The 15,876-nt window shown below is 39.1% G+C and overlaps 1 pseudogene; it reads left to right on the forward strand.

The window, feature by feature from the left end:
* Positions 1-4,734: 4,734 nt before the first annotated feature.
* Positions 4,735-15,255, forward strand: LOC112307486 (hemoglobin subunit alpha-like; annotated as a pseudogene).
* Positions 15,256-15,876: the final 621 nt, after the last annotated feature.

Raw genomic sequence — 15,876 nt, forward strand, 5'->3', positions numbered from 1 at the left:
AGGTGTTTCCTATGTTAGTTTACTCAAAAGACAGTGTTCACATGGAAATTTATATCATGCACACGTAAAATGTAGGCTTCAAGAAAGATCAATCAAAATTTACAAAAGTCCAAAAAATGTCAAGAAGTCTCAGGGTGTATCCCTAACCTTTGAATTTCACATGACAGAAGACCACTATCACATGACTTGCCCCTTCATGTTCTAGGAAGAGAGAGAATATTGGATGGACCATGGCTCAGACCCACTACACTAATTCTTGTGCTTTTAAGTAAAATCCTCTGTTTCTTTGAAAAGACCTCTTTTAAATTGCAGATGAAGCTGGTCTTGGGGAAAGGTGTCCCTAAAGAGAAAGTAGCGTAAGTGCCCATGTTAGTACTGTCTTTCTGTGTGCACAGGATAAATCTAACGCAGACTGAACTAATCTAAAGTTCAACATCTGTTTCATTCAAAGTAGAAAATTTGAAATTCAATGCAAAGAAGGACTTTCAAGACTGGCTTTTATTTCCAACAACTAATTGCAGTAGTCAGATTCCAGTTTTTGAGTCCATAAAGTTCCTTAACTAGACCCAATGAAAGTCCCATAAAGTAGCATTATAATTTGATGAATATTTTATAGGTTTCATTCTTTTTTTAAAAAAGAACCATTTTATAATTTTATAACATTTTGAATTTAGTAATATTGAATATCAGCAATATTGAATACCATGGTTAAAAGCCTGTATTTTAGAGCTGGACAGATCTGGAATAAAATGTCACATCTGCTACTGAGTAACTTTGGGCAACTTATTTGGCTTAAATTTCAGATTTTTTTCTATTAAATAGGGATATAAAAATATCACACAGATAGCATTAATTAGCTAATACTTGTTGGGCACATTAAAATAATTTAAGTAAGCTCTTAGCACAATACCTGACAAAGAGCAAGGAATCAAACATATTAATTATAATTAATAATCATCATATTAGTAGCTTTATTCAGCACTGATCTTTTAATTTAATAGCTTTGTTTATAGAACACAAACAGGTGAAACACATGTTTAAAAAGTATCTTGACATTTTCAAATATACAAATATTTGGCACAGTGAATATATGAAAAGTAAAAGAAGTAAAAGCAATACTTTTTATTTATTTTTCTGGAAAATTTGATTTTTCAACACCCATAACAATGGAAGTATGTTCACCTTAGTCTTTATTTACTCACATTTTCTGTGACATCCTCTTTGCTACCTCTGCCCTGGGCTGTGTTCTGTCCCCATGCCCCTAAGAAGCAGGATGCTTACAACAGAAGGGCAAAAGTTCAGGGCTCATTCTTGTGACTGCCCACCAACTTTACCACCTCTTGTAGTGAAGAACCTAAAGCCCAGAGGGGTCAGTAATTTTTTGCACAAGTTCAATTGAGTCCGAATTTAATCTGCTTCTTATGCTCATTCAATTGCACCATACTGGTCCTCAAAACTGAGAGAGCTCCTTATTTTTTTGAACTCAGTGTGCTTTATTTAAGAAAGGAAAATAAACTTGAAAAAACATGCTGCAAATAATGAAGGAATAAGAGTATATTTTGGTTTTCTAGAGTCAGTAAATTTTTTTGTAAGCAATGTTCCTAAGGTCATATCTAGAAGATATTACATATATACAATTATAATATCCTAATATTTATTTAAAACATATTAATTCATAATATAATTAATAAGAATAAAATAGCAAGTAATAATTGTTAACATTATTAACATTTATTTAATATTTACATTGATGTGAATTTAAATATTAATTTTAATATACACAATTTTTCATTCTAGCTAAAGAATTATTGTAACGTTACCAAAGGCACACCATTTTCATAAAATTTCCAATCAATATTTAGTTGGGAAAAATATCTTTTTTACAATGGCATGTTAAACCTTAAACAAAAGCTCAAACACCAAATTATGTGGGAAAAAGTACTGTTCTGTAATTCTGTGTATGATGCTGGGATTAGGCAAGCAGCTGATGGCTTGATCAGTCAGGGGATAACCTGAAAACTGCCAACTTCCTGGATGTGCGCCAGAGGTTGCCCTTGGGGTTGAGATAAGCCAGTTAATCTCCTGACTGAAACAACTAGTCTAGACATTGAATTGTTCTGGCACAGTACTTGTCAGAACGTTGTGGGTTGAGGACACTCTAATTTTACCCACTGTGTCCTGGGATTGCAACATGTTTTGGGCGAGAGTATAGCATACTTGCTACAGACTTAACTAATTCAGCTGTCAAGAGGTTATGTAAGATGAGGTGTTTGGTTCACATACATTTTTTTTAGGTCAGTTCCCAGTCACTAAAGGACAGAAAACAGCAGCATAATAGGTTTAGCTTGTTTTATTCATGTGTAAGTTTGTAATAAGGAATCTGTAAGCTTGTATTAGCTCTGCTTCTGATCCTCTGAGAGGTTCTTCTCACTATAAGGATCCTTAAAAGTAGTTGAGAGAGCCATTTGGGACTGCTTTATGCTGACAACTCTGAACTGGAAGACATGTTACAAAACGAAAAGAAGACTTTCTAAAGAGCCAGCACAAAATAGAGGCAGTCATTGGACATCGAGTAAATATTTGACACAAAATTCTAACATTATGTGCTATTTTGATATAAGAAATGCTAAAACAGATTAAGCAGCAAAACGGGTGTTTCACAGGCCTTGAAGTCTTCAGAGCAACCATCTTCTGCCTAAAGAGAACTGAAGACTTCAACCAGCAGCTGGGAACTGCTCCCCTTTGTATTTGTAAAATATCCCATTCAATATTGGGCCCCTCCTTCATTTAAGATATTTTGAACTAAAAAGATGAACAAAATCAGTCCCTTTTAAAAATGACTTTGCATTCTAATAAAGTTGATAATGTCATGCAAGAAAAAATATCATGAACTAAAAGATAAACAGCCACCCTGACATAGTTACTTGGAGATTGAGACTGCGACTAAAATGCGTGAAGGATTCTGGACCTGTTTGCGAATCTGTGTTCCTTCATTTTCTTTTCTTACTCCGTATATTCTTCTCACATCCACCTACCCCTATAGCCACTACTTATGTTCTGTTAAAACCAACCTTTTTCTCTCTAGCCCTGTTTTTACTCATGCTCTACTAGCCCAATGCATACTGGATTTTTTTACAAAAATATCCCATAGGAACTTTGATCAAACCCATTTTCTTATGTTCAGAACATGACACTTGGATGTGACCCCCTTAAGTTGTCTGCATCATAGTCCACCCAGCACCAACCTGAACTCTGGATGTCCTCTGAGATTCCTTCATTTCTCTCACTTTATATCTAACTGGCTTTTAAATTTAGTTGTTTCTACCCCCTCTTGACTCCTCTTCTGTTACAGGTTGAGTTCTCTTGGGTCCAGATTCTGCTTTGAATCAACATCTGTAGGAAGGAGGGGAAGGAAATAGTATTGGGCATAGGGGGAAGTGGACCTGTGATGCAGTCCCTATAGACTCAGCCACAAGCATCTTGGAAACTAAAATGGCTTCTGAGTTTCCCCACATTGTACCAAAATGTCAAAGCCTTTATCCTTGAAGAGGTTCTGGGCTGCGTCTCTTTTATCTCCATGTATATTATACCTGCCTTTCTATTTCCTTTGCAACCACCTTATTTTAGGTTTCTAAATTTTTTGTTTAAACTTTCTCATAAATTTTCTGTTTCCCTTTCCCTCTTCTACCTCCTCTTTAATATAAGAGAAATTCATGTCATTCCATGGCTTAAAATCCTCCAGTAACTCCTCATCACTTACAGGATGAAATCCCGACTTCATAGCATGACTTATATAACCTTTATGAATTCAGACTCACAGCCTACAACTGCTCCTGGATTAATCCCACATGCCACCAATATGGAACTTCCAGCAGTTCCCTAAATGTACCACACTCTTCTTTGCATGTCTGCCCTTCCATTCTATTTTCCTTAAAAGGCCTTTTCTTATTGGTTCACTGAATTCATTCTAATCATTCTTTGAGAACCAAGTCGAGTTCATTTCCTTAAAAATGCCTCCCCCAACATTTCTAGACAAAATTAAGCACTTTCATATCTGTGGGCTCTCATCATGAGCATTATTTTTTTTATTTGTCTCAGTCTCTAGGATGTGAAAACTCAAAGAGCCAGTAACGTGTTTGTGCATGTATATTATAGATAGAAAAATTCATCTTGTATTTCCTAAGCTTAGAACAGTTCCTGGCTCAAAAACATAGGTTTAAGAATGTGAAAGAAGAAAAGGGAGAAATCCCTTTCTCTACTACTATAAATGGTACATTAATCAATACCTATAATTGCTTCATTAAGGTTTTCATGAACTATAATATCTAATTATTTTGTCAATGTCATATTAAAATTTTGTGAAAATTATTTTTAATATTCTTTGGCTTTTGTGTGAATTTTGCATTTCTAGTAAGAAAATCACATGTTCATAATTATCAGTCACAACCATTTGATCAGTGGTAAAATAGACCTGCCTGGTAGGACCCAGAACTGGGAACCCAAATAGACCCTTAGGGTAAGCTTCCAGGAGAAGAGCTAGCAGTAGATATGCAGAGGAATTGGGGACAGTTGGGCAGTCTTTGTGAGACTGACCCACAAGTAGGCAAGAAATGCACATGTCTGCAGGTGACTGGGATAGGGCTGGTTATGACTGCTGGTGGGAAAGGAGTGATTCAGGGGAACAGAATAACGGCTTCTTCTGGAGATCCAGCCATATATAGGGAACACTCAGTCATGGCAACTGGCATTCAGAGGCAGTTGACAAGCCTTGAAAAGCCTGGCATGAGGAGCATGTCAAAGTACTCACTTGGTAGGTACCAGGCTTGAAGGAGAGAATCAAGCAACAGCTTGGTGCATCAGGATGGAGACTCAAGGTATTGGGGCTGGGCTGTGTGGCAGAGACTTGGCCACTGTGGACAAAAGGAGAACTTATTATAGAAAGTTGGAGCAATATCTTGGCAGGACTGGTAGTAGTTTGACTCAGTGCGGAGTTACTGAATGCAGCCTTGTTTTTCTCCTCAGGTCAGGTTTGGGAACTGTTTGGGGAAGACCTGAAGCTATAGCTTATGAGAATTACCCTCAATACAGGTTATACTGGAGACATAAAGGACAATAAATCAACTTCATTTTAGTCAAGATTCAGGGAACCCATAGTATCAAAAGTTTCCTCCATTAGTAACCATAAATTATCAAGAAGTACCTCGAGGTCTAGTTAAAGAATTTATGTTGTGACTGCGTTGAAAACAATTTTCTCAAATAGCCCCATCCTTACTGTGCTTTGACCTGTATAGTCCCTCCAGTTCAGAAGAGTGAAGAAAGAAACAGTGGAAGAGAGAATGCATTTTAAAATATAAATTTAACCTGTTCCACAAAGCCCAGTCCAAGAGGAGAAAGACCTTGCAAGAACATAGGAGGAGAGCCCAGGTCGGCTCCTCAAGGAGGAAGAAAAAAGCATCCTCTGTCCAAAACAAGAGCAAAATGTGGAGATGTGGCGATACCGTTTTACGTTCACAACTAGGTCACAACTAGACAAATGCATTTCTAATGCTGCGGAGCCCAGGCTGGGCTGGGAGAGGGAGAGGAATAGCAAGTCTCCTTCAATGTGACTCATCCCACTCAGGACCATTAACCATACCGATGTGCTGCTCGTCAGGAAGAATGGGTGCCGGAGGTCAGGTCTAGGTGGGAGAGAGACAAACTAGGTGGGAGAGAGACAAACAAGATCATAGGATGAATCCCTGGGCCATCTTTGGCATTTGTGTAGTGGGCTGCTTGTATTTGTCTTCTAGGGTAGGAATTATTCTTACTGATCATGGGATGGCTTTATGATGTATCATCTTGATTGCCCTACCTCCCATAATTTCCTTTTTAGTATGTTTCTGGTTTGTGTGGACTTCTGGGGAGATTCTCTCACAGGGGTTGGAGAGCAGGAAGAAAGCAGCAGCCATTCTGTAGTACACACACCTTCTTCCAGGTATTCAGTCAAATACTAGTTTAGGTGCTGCAGTGAAGGTGTTTTCCAGATGTAATTACAGTCCAAAATCAGTTAATCTTAAGTTAATCAAAAGGGAGAATATTCTGGGTGGTCCTGCCTTAACTAGGTGGAAATGCTTTAAAGAGGGACTAGGCCATCCATCAGGTGTGGAGACTCCAGATACCAGAGAGAAGGGAAAACTAAACCGGTTCTAAATTCACCTCACTGAAATGAAGCAATAGGTGGGCTTACAGTTTCTTTTTCTCACTCTGATCCTTGTTCAGTTTCTCAAACTCTTGAGCTAAGGGTGTGTCTAGCTCTATGGTGAGGGGCCCCTGATTCTGCAGAATACCCTTGTCACCAAGGTCAGGGGCAACAAGAATAAACAAGTTTTAGTTTATTCTTGTTGAGTTTCAGCCTGTTTGTGATCTTCACCCCTGCCAGCCTGTGCAATTTGGGCTCCAGCATTTGACGTGGATCTGGCCTTTATGAGACTCTTAACTAGGAGTTCTCTATAATAAATCCACACAAACATGCATAAATATTTATGTGTGTATATTGTATGTATATAAATACATAAAAATATGAAATACATATAAATATGTATACTGGTAAGTTTCTCTGGTTGAATCTCGATTGATAAACAATATCTTGGTTTTATCTTATTTTTGTATATCACTTTACAGTTTATTAAGCATCTCCATATAGATTATTATATTATGGCATAGAGGAAAAAAGCGGTGCCCAGAAATACTAAGTGATGTAACCAGTGCCACATAGGCAGTAGGTGACCTAATCAAGACGTAAATTAAAGTTCATGCTCCCTTACCTGAGAACACTGCTTGTTATGGTTATGTTTGCAGTGCTTGCAGAAAAAGAATCTTATAAAAGTACATTAATTTTTTGGGAGAGCAGAAAAAAATACACTGCAATTTAGGCTGACGTAGTAACTTCTATTTTTATAGGCCAAAAAAATTGTATAGAATTCCATACTTTGGATTGAAGTGTGTATTTATTATGATTCCAATATTTATAAAGAAATGAGAGAAAAAACACTACAGAGAATTCAGCAAAGGACTGGCTATTTAAAACTATTGCAGCTCCTGAGGTTGGAGTGGAGTGGGTAGGAAAGTCTGGGTGAGGAGACATCTTAAAGAAGTAACAGGTATGTAATGTCAAAGAATAAAGCAATAAAATCGGAATTAGGCATGCTATATTTTCTCATCTATTGCTTAGCCGCAACAGTTCTAATTTAAATTAATCAATACTGGGCATCATGTCCCAGCCTGGCCACTTTCTAGAAATATTTAATCTCTTGATTAATGAAAGTCAGTATTGAAAAGGTTATACATACACATATTTTCCCCTGTGAAAAACAGTAGGTATGGAATCCTTGAATAATGGGACAATTTTCCAAATAACAGTAATTTTTAAATTGAGGGACTAAAGATTTAAAAAGATGTGATTGGCAACAAGTATCGGCATCTAACACATCATTGTTCTCCTCTGGCCTTCATATAAACTGAGTAAGCACATTCCATGTAGAGTGGAAATATGTTGAGATTTCACTCCAATCATGTATTGAGGACACTAATTACAGAACAATTTCCCTGCTGTGGTGGGTGGTGTGGGACAACGGCCCCTGGGGAGGGAGCATCTGACTTAAGCAGGGCCAAGGCAGGTCCTTCCCCAGGAAATCTTATGCCTGACTCCAAGGTAGGGAGCCATGCTTTCCCCATTAGGGAAGACCTGGCAGGAGTGTTGGTAGTGGTCTGTACCACTTTCAGAGTAGGGGGAAAAATCTGCCATAGGAGAGAATAAAGCTATATTTAGAGATGAAGGAAAATGGCCAGTGCAGAGGGAAGCCTGGTAGTTCCAGGGGTGGGTCCAGCTGTCTCCAAGGTCCTGCCCCTCTTGGGGTATCTAACTTTTGGATTATTATGAGTTGCATTTCAAAGAGCTACCAAAGAGCCCTGGGCAACAGGTTTCTCCCCCTCCCTCTCCCCTCATATTCAAATATCCAAATTTGGGTCCGAGATATGTCTGCTCAGGGGAAAATAATAAAATGAGAAAGTATTTTGAGAAAAATTTTAAGGGCTTCTATTATTTTGTAGTTGTGGGACTTGGGTTTAATTTGAATCAGTAAACTCTTAGAAGGTATCTGTGAGCATTTAGAAAAGGAAAGTTAATTCACAGCTGATACTAGCTTTTGTGCAGAGGCAGAAAGATGTACTGTAACATACGATGCAGATCACTTTAGGGTAATTGAACCATGGCTTTTGCATGCTTTGGATCCTAAGCTTATCTCTATCTGAAGCCTGTAGAAAATCTTTTCCCATTTACATAACAGGGCCAGAGATTATTACAACTAAAATTAGATCCACGAATTGCTATGCATAGTGCTTTGTAGCATAATCAAATTATGATAAAATAGCTTTTATTTCTTTATAGCTATATAATATAGTTAGGTTCTTTGGTAATTTGTTTAGAAGTAAAGGAGTGGCAGTACTATCTTTTTATATTAAAGCATCACTGATTTGTGGACAAATCGACAACCTTGCTTGCCTGTTTTTTAAAGACATGCTTATTTGAAGAATGGGAAGGAGTGGGACTAATAAAAGTTAAGATCTAATTTATTTTCCTTTCTTTTCTCCGCCCCGTCTTTCAAGAATGTGGCCCACTACTCCTGAGGTGTCCCTGCTCACCCTCATCATTTAGCCTAATAATGCCCTCCTAAGGAAGGGTTCTTGTTCATCTGATATGACGGATAAAGTCAAGTGCCTTATGCTTTCCTAATACTGGAAAATCCTTAACGGTTGTTTTCTCTCAGATTCTGAACAGAGAAAAACCATGAAAACCTTGACATTAGTTAAACTGTTTTTAAAAAGATGTAAATACAGGAGGGGAGGGAAAACAACCAAATTGTTGAGGAAGGAAGGGCACATGGGGAGAGGAACAATGGAAATTAAGACTGAGTAATGGGAAAAACTTACAAAAGGAACAGAAGATGGAAGATACTACAAGGACATGGCTAGGAAGGAGAGGAGAGTAGAGAGAGGGCAAGATACAGCCCAATGGAACCTTGTAGCACTGTGTAAGAGACATTTTCCACTGTTTCAAGGCGCTGAAAGCTTCCCCATGGCTCTATTGAGCAGAACCCCCCACCCCCACCCAGCCCATCCGCTGTTACCATTAATGCTGAAGGTGCGGTAGCTGCAGAGGTGGCATTTTCTTCTAATTTAATTTTCAGTTACAGAACTCAGTTACCGACTCTTCAGAGCCTCAGGGAGGATGAGCCTTTGTTAAAGCCATGGCGGTTAACTTTCACTCTTCTTTTTAACCTCATTGAATTTCCCAAGGTTTAGTTCTAGACTGAAAGCTCTGTACAGTGGCCAAACTACGTAAAATAAGGTTTTTGGTAAAAAACACCTGCAAAAGTGTCATATGAATTTCAACTTCAGTTGTATCCAGTGACGTCACCAAATGAAATCCTAGTGCAGACATGGCACTAGTAATAGGGTATTAAATTTGTCACGGGCTTCATGAAAGCCACAGCCCGTGACTTCCTTCATGGCACCCTGCGGCGCAGTGAACCAGGAAGGCTTTTTGTCTGGTGGCATCTTTACATGTGTGTTCAATGGGTAGCACAACCACGCAGATATTAGCCTCACTGAGGCAGAATTTGAAAATGGGCTGCTTACCTGGGTTAGTCCACACTGGGCATCAGAATTCTTATTTAACTGATGTGAAAAAGCCATTTCCAGTGTATGGGGAAATTCGTTAAAAAATTATATTTTTTATTTTTTTGAGAATAGCTGGACCCTGGAATGAGAACTATGTATGATTAGCTCTGAACAATAATATAAATGACCTATCAAGGTTATATGATGACACTGTGGTCTCTTTGCATCCAAGTTTTTCAGGGTTGTGTTCCTTTACTGGCTGGATCCACGCCCCTGGGGGAGAGGCTTCGCCCTGAGTGGGCAGACGCAACAAGGGGAGTTTCACGGCCTCAGGACTCACTTTGCCACTCACAGAGTCTCTGCACCTCTGGTCTTCGTGACAAGCTGTTTTCTCTCCTCTGGTGCGATATTCCGTCCTTGATATGCCCGAAAGATTTGTTAAAGCCACCTAAGTGGGACAAGTGCCCCCTTGGAGGAGTGTAAATCTAAGTGGATCCACTACTTGTTCAGTGACAGGGCGCTGCCTGTGTAGCGCCCTTGCTTTACTTGAGATACAAGCTGCATAAAGAACCATTCTAAAGGATATATAATGATAGTGAAAAACTCGGCTTGGTATATGGCTAAAACATTTTATATTTTATTACCTTTAATGAAAGAGGTAATATAATAAAATCGGATTTATTTGTTGTAAGAAAATGTACCAGATTTCACTTGGGCTTGTTCTAGAGGGAGTATTTTTATAAATACTTTTTTCTACATATACAGGAAGAAATATATTTTACATTATGATCCATTTATTACAATGTACACAGTTCTTGCTAAGAAACCATACGATATGTCCTGATTGTTTCTAGTCTATTCCATTCTATTTATTTCCAGGGAGATGGGTAAAGGGGGGATAAATGGTGATGGAAGGAGACTTGACTTGGGGTGGTGAACACACAATACAACATACAGATGATGTATTATACAAGTGTATCCCTGAAACCTATATAATGTTATTAACAAATAAATTTAATAACCAACAAATTTAATATAAAATAAATAAATAAAAATTAAAAAAATAAAACTGCTAGTTACAACCCACCACATTTATTTCATTACCCACCAAAGGGTAAGTCATGCACAGTTTGCAAATGCCTTTTCTAGAATTTTGAGGAAAATAAGCACAAAGGATAAGGGAAAAAATTCAACTTAATGGAAATTAGGTAGTAGACACATGGCGCTAAGTTCTAACCATACGGTAGCTGTTTTGCCCTGGTTATTTTAAGTATTGACTTTAATTGATGATTATTATTTTTAAAGATCTTGATGGTAACTTGTTACATTGACTTCTGTATGAAGTTTCAAACCAGTTGTGAGAAAACAGAGCAGTAAAGTTCTTCATGGTTATTATTTTAGTTAACCTTTAAAACAACAAATGGAGATAAATCGTTTATCAGATGAAGAAGTTGAGGCTAAGAGTTATGCAATTTGCTCCAGGTCATGGTAGAGTTAGTAGGTGAGCAGAGTTCTGCCCGAGTGTGTGACTTCCCCCCAGGGCACAGGCCCTTAGCTTAGGGGAGAGGCAGAGTAAGGGGACAAGGGGGCGAGCTCCTTCCAACCACACCTTCTCCCTCCCCATCCTCCAAAGTCCACACTGCACTTGGCTGCTGCTTAGACTAAAGTGAAAGAAAAAGATGGTGAATCTATTTTTGTACACTAAATAGACCTCATCTCTACACCTCCTCAACCTGACATTTTTATATTGATATACTTTTCACTAATGACTCAACACATATCATAGGCAGATTGAAAAATATACCAATTAGTCATGGAAATTTTAAAAATTAAATAAAGCACACTTTATAAAAGCACATGGGATGATTATGCGTCTCCACCCACTTGCATGCAGGCGCAGCCACGCGGCCCTCCTTGGCTGATGTGCAGTCATGAAGGGCACTGATGCCAGGTGGCACTGAAGAGCCTATGTGGGATTCTCATGTTTTCTGGGGAGCGCACAGGCTTCCTATGGAAGTCCTTTATGGTCGTCCAGGACAGGTTTCCAGGATGTGCAGACAGGTTGAGCAAGAATCACGTTTCTTGTGTTCTTCACTGAGACTCTGCGGTTTGTTACCATGGCATAACCAAGACTACCCTATTACGGTAGTAACTCTAAAGAGCTGGTAAAAGTACAAAATATTAAAACATAGTGCATATATAACTCTAAAAATTCATTTAATTTGTAATAGTTAAATATATATGTGTGTATATATATATACCATATATATATATATATATATAAATAGCCAATATTTTTGTTGTTTTTAGCCACGGCTTTTTTTTTAATTATGATTTGCTCTTCCTAGTTTTTGCACAAGCAGCTCTCAGTCTTTTCCACACTCATTTTATCAGTTTACATTATATTTTATTAAATTGTGTGATTGTAATAACAAGAAAAAATTGGGAATAAATGTAACTGATTCTTAGCAAGCGTATAACTCACCTGGTTAAAGTAGAAAACTGGACAATACTAAAGAATAGTCTTTTGGTCATGGCTTTTGATGCAGAATATTAGTCCAGCCTTTTACATAGGAGCTTAGAAAATCGGTGTATTCAGCACCAACTTTGTACATCTTCTTAGGTTTCCTAGCTGACATTCCTCCTTCTCTCTGTTGGGAAGCACCCACTCAAACCAAGTCACCTTTCCACTTTGAATTCAAATGATATAGCATATTATAGGCATGGAATCTGGCTTCCTGAGTGGCCACAAGGGGCCTAATGATACAGCTTGGAAGTGTGTGAAGATGTCTCTGTACAGTGAATCATGACCAACAGGAAATGGGAAACTCGAGGGATCAGCAGCTGAATCTCCCCCCTTTCTTCCTATGACTGCAACAAAATGAGCATCTTCTTGCAACCTCCTAGGAGAAGGTCCTTTGTGCATGTAAATGTAACTGCACCGTGAATTGTTGTACTGCTTTTGAACTAAGTGTAAAGTGGCAGCCATTATTACACCACATCTCTTATTTCCTCGCTTCTCCCTTTCTCCTCATCCTCATCACCCTGGGCTTACCAGTCCCTAGAGCCAGCACTTGAATCTCTGCCTCAGGCTCCGTCTTCTCGAGGAGTCATGCAAAGACAGTCTGGTGGGTCAGTTAAACAGAAGTGTATCTTAAAAGCTTTTATGGTACAGTAGTAGTGCCAGGTGAGGAGGGACTAGGAGATTAGAGGGCTGGTGGAATATCTATAGTAACTTATAGTCTTCAGGGCTTATCCAGGGAATATGATATCTAAAATTAATATGCATCCTTAAGGACAAAGATGAAGAAATAGCTAATTGGAGAAAACAAGTTTTCTACTCTGGTAGGCAAGCACAGGCATACAGGAGGAATAAGAATACTCTTATTAAAAATAATAACTAATACTTGCTAATTCTTACTTGTTGCAACCACTATGTTAAGCAGTTTATAAAGTGTATTAAATTATTAGAATGACCCTCTGAACTAGGCACTAATTTTCAAATTAAGAAATTGAGATTTAGAAAATGTAAGAGGCTTTCACTTTGTCATCTAGTAGGAAATGGTGGAATGAAGATTCCAGCCCAGACAGTTTGACTCCTAACCACCGTGCAGTAGAGGATGGGAAAACACTCGACTATGGCATGAGGCACAAGCGTGCCACAAAGTGAGCTGCTTCTTGCAACCTCTCAGAAAGTCTTTCGTGCTGAGTAAACTTACCTGCCTAGGGCTGTCCAGAGAACCAGTAGCACTATCTCAGGCTCCAAATAGGAGGGCCACTTCATAAAATAGGGCAGCCTGCGTGTGACTGTTGATGCAAGGTCAGAGGCAGTCTGAACAATTTCTTGGAAATTAAGCAACTTCCAGGTAAAGTAAATCATAGCTAGTTGGTATAAGCCTGCTCATTTTGAAAGATCCTGTTTCTACTTTCATCATAATTTTTGCAGACAGCTAGATTTTTCCAATTTCATTATTTCATTTATTCAATTATTCAACAAATAGTTAATAAACATCTGCCTTGGTCCCTGCAAAATTGTGGGTGCTGTGGATATTCAGAGATAATTAAGGTACAGGCCAAACATTAAGAATTCACAGGCTGGTAAAGACTTCCAACTACTCGAGAAATTGGAATTAAATAACAGTAAGCATGGAGTATGAGGAGCACAGAGGAGTGGGTCAAACCCTTCACCTGTTGCTGGAGGAATGGGGCACATCCCAGAGACAGTGAAGAAGAACCACGTCCTAACAACTGGACACAGTTTTTTCCAAGAGAGAAGGGAAATAAAGGGCAGAAGGAACAGTACAAAGAAAGAAATTGAATCATGAATGAATATAGTACATTCCAGGGATAGCTGGATGGTGGGTTTAGAATGTAGGCAGAGTGTCCATATCATTCACCAGCAAAGCCAGGATGATACTTTTGAGAGTGAAAAGTGCTTTCACTCTCAAGTGCTTTCACTCTCAGTGCTTTATAAAAAGCACTGAGAGTGCTTTTTATAATTACTCTGGGACAACAGGCACTGTCCTGGGTAAACTGGGATTTTTGGTCGCCTGAGGGAGAAGACCGCAGAATGGAGTTTTGAAATCACTTACACTTGTGTTTGATTCAGGGCTTGGATTCTCAGAGGCAGAGTGACTGTGTTCAGTCAGTTCTTTAGCTGACTATACTTCTGTTTCCTCATCTATAAAATGAAAATTAATCATTTATCCCTTGAGGGTTTGTGCGATGACCAAATAAGGTGACACATATAATGCAACTAGTACAAGGTGCCCAGTAACTATCATTTCCTAGTGTCTACTCTACTTCCACTATAAGACAAAAGAGGCAGATGAGGCTGGAGGATTAGGCAAGTGTGAGATTACTGTAGCTCTTTCATATCAGGCTAAGGAGTCTGAATTTCAACCTGAAAAAAGTAATTAAGCAGAGGTATTCCAATCATGTTTGTGCTTTAGAGACCTGAGTCTGGCAGTGCTGTTTAAGATGGATTCAACTTATCAGTCAATGAGTCATACTCAGGAGCTCCTAGTGATCTCTGGCACTGCAGAGTATTGAAATCTTTATCTTTTTAGGTGGGATTCACCCTCTGCTGATGCTGGAAAATGAGGATGGGGGAGGGGGGTTGAGCCACAGATGATGATTTAGAATGGGGAATTCTGACCTTACGCAGACTCAGAAAGAACTAACCATGTGGGTGCTGGCTCCCACAACAAAACCAACATCAAGGCTGCCTAGGATAAGTCTGGCAGCCATTCAGGTGACTGTGGTGCAGAGGCCCTGGAGAGGATGTTCCTGAGCTTCCCTATCACCAAGACCTACTTCTCCCACTTCAACCTGGCCCACAGCTCCTCCCAGATCAAGGGCTATGACAAAAAGTGTGATGACATCGTGGCCCACTTGGATGACTTGCATGGCACCCTGCCAGCTCTGAGCAACCTGTATGCCTAAAAGCTGCATGTGGACCCCATCAACTTCAAGCTCCTGAGCTTGCTGGTGACTCTGGCCAGCCACCATGCCTCTGATTTCACCCCTGCGGTACACACCTTCCTGGACAAGTTCTTGGCCTCCGTGGGCACCATGCTGACCTCCAAATATTGTTAAGCTATGACTATCCTTCCCCTGGGTCAGCGCCCCTATGCTATCTGCCACCTACACTTCCTGATCTTTGAATAAAGTCTGTGTGGGCTGAAAAAAAAAAAGAATGGGAAATTATGACAACTTCCTAAAATTAGGTTCTCAAAATATCATTCTGGAACAGCAGCACCTGAGAGTATGAGTTTGCTAGTAATGCAAAATCTTGGCCCTATAGACCTACTGAATCAGAAACTCTGGGGTGAGGGTTCAACAATCTCTGTTTCAACCAGCCTGCCAGGAGGTTCTCAAACACACTAAAGTTTAAAACTACTGCACTACCTCAAAGTATACAGGCATACCTCAGTTATATTGAGGGTTCTTTTCCAGACCAACTCAATACACCAACTCAATACGGTGTGTTGTAATCTTTTTGCTAGTAGAGTGTCTTGTCCTTAACTTATAAAAAGTGCAGCATCTGTGAAGTGCAATAAAATGAAGTGCAATGAAACAAGATATGCCTGTACTGCAGAGCTAAAAATGAAGTGGGAGATAATCAAGGTCAGTGAATCAGAGAATAATAATAAATATGTCACAAAACTAAGGGAAAAACAGAAGTAGACATTTAAAGTCAAAGTATAAAATAAGGGA

Source organism: Desmodus rotundus, chromosome 1 (genome assembly GCF_022682495.2).
Source record: "Desmodus rotundus isolate HL8 chromosome 1, HLdesRot8A.1, whole genome shotgun sequence".
In the NCBI taxonomy this organism is placed as follows: domain Eukaryota; kingdom Metazoa; phylum Chordata; class Mammalia; order Chiroptera; family Phyllostomidae; genus Desmodus; species Desmodus rotundus.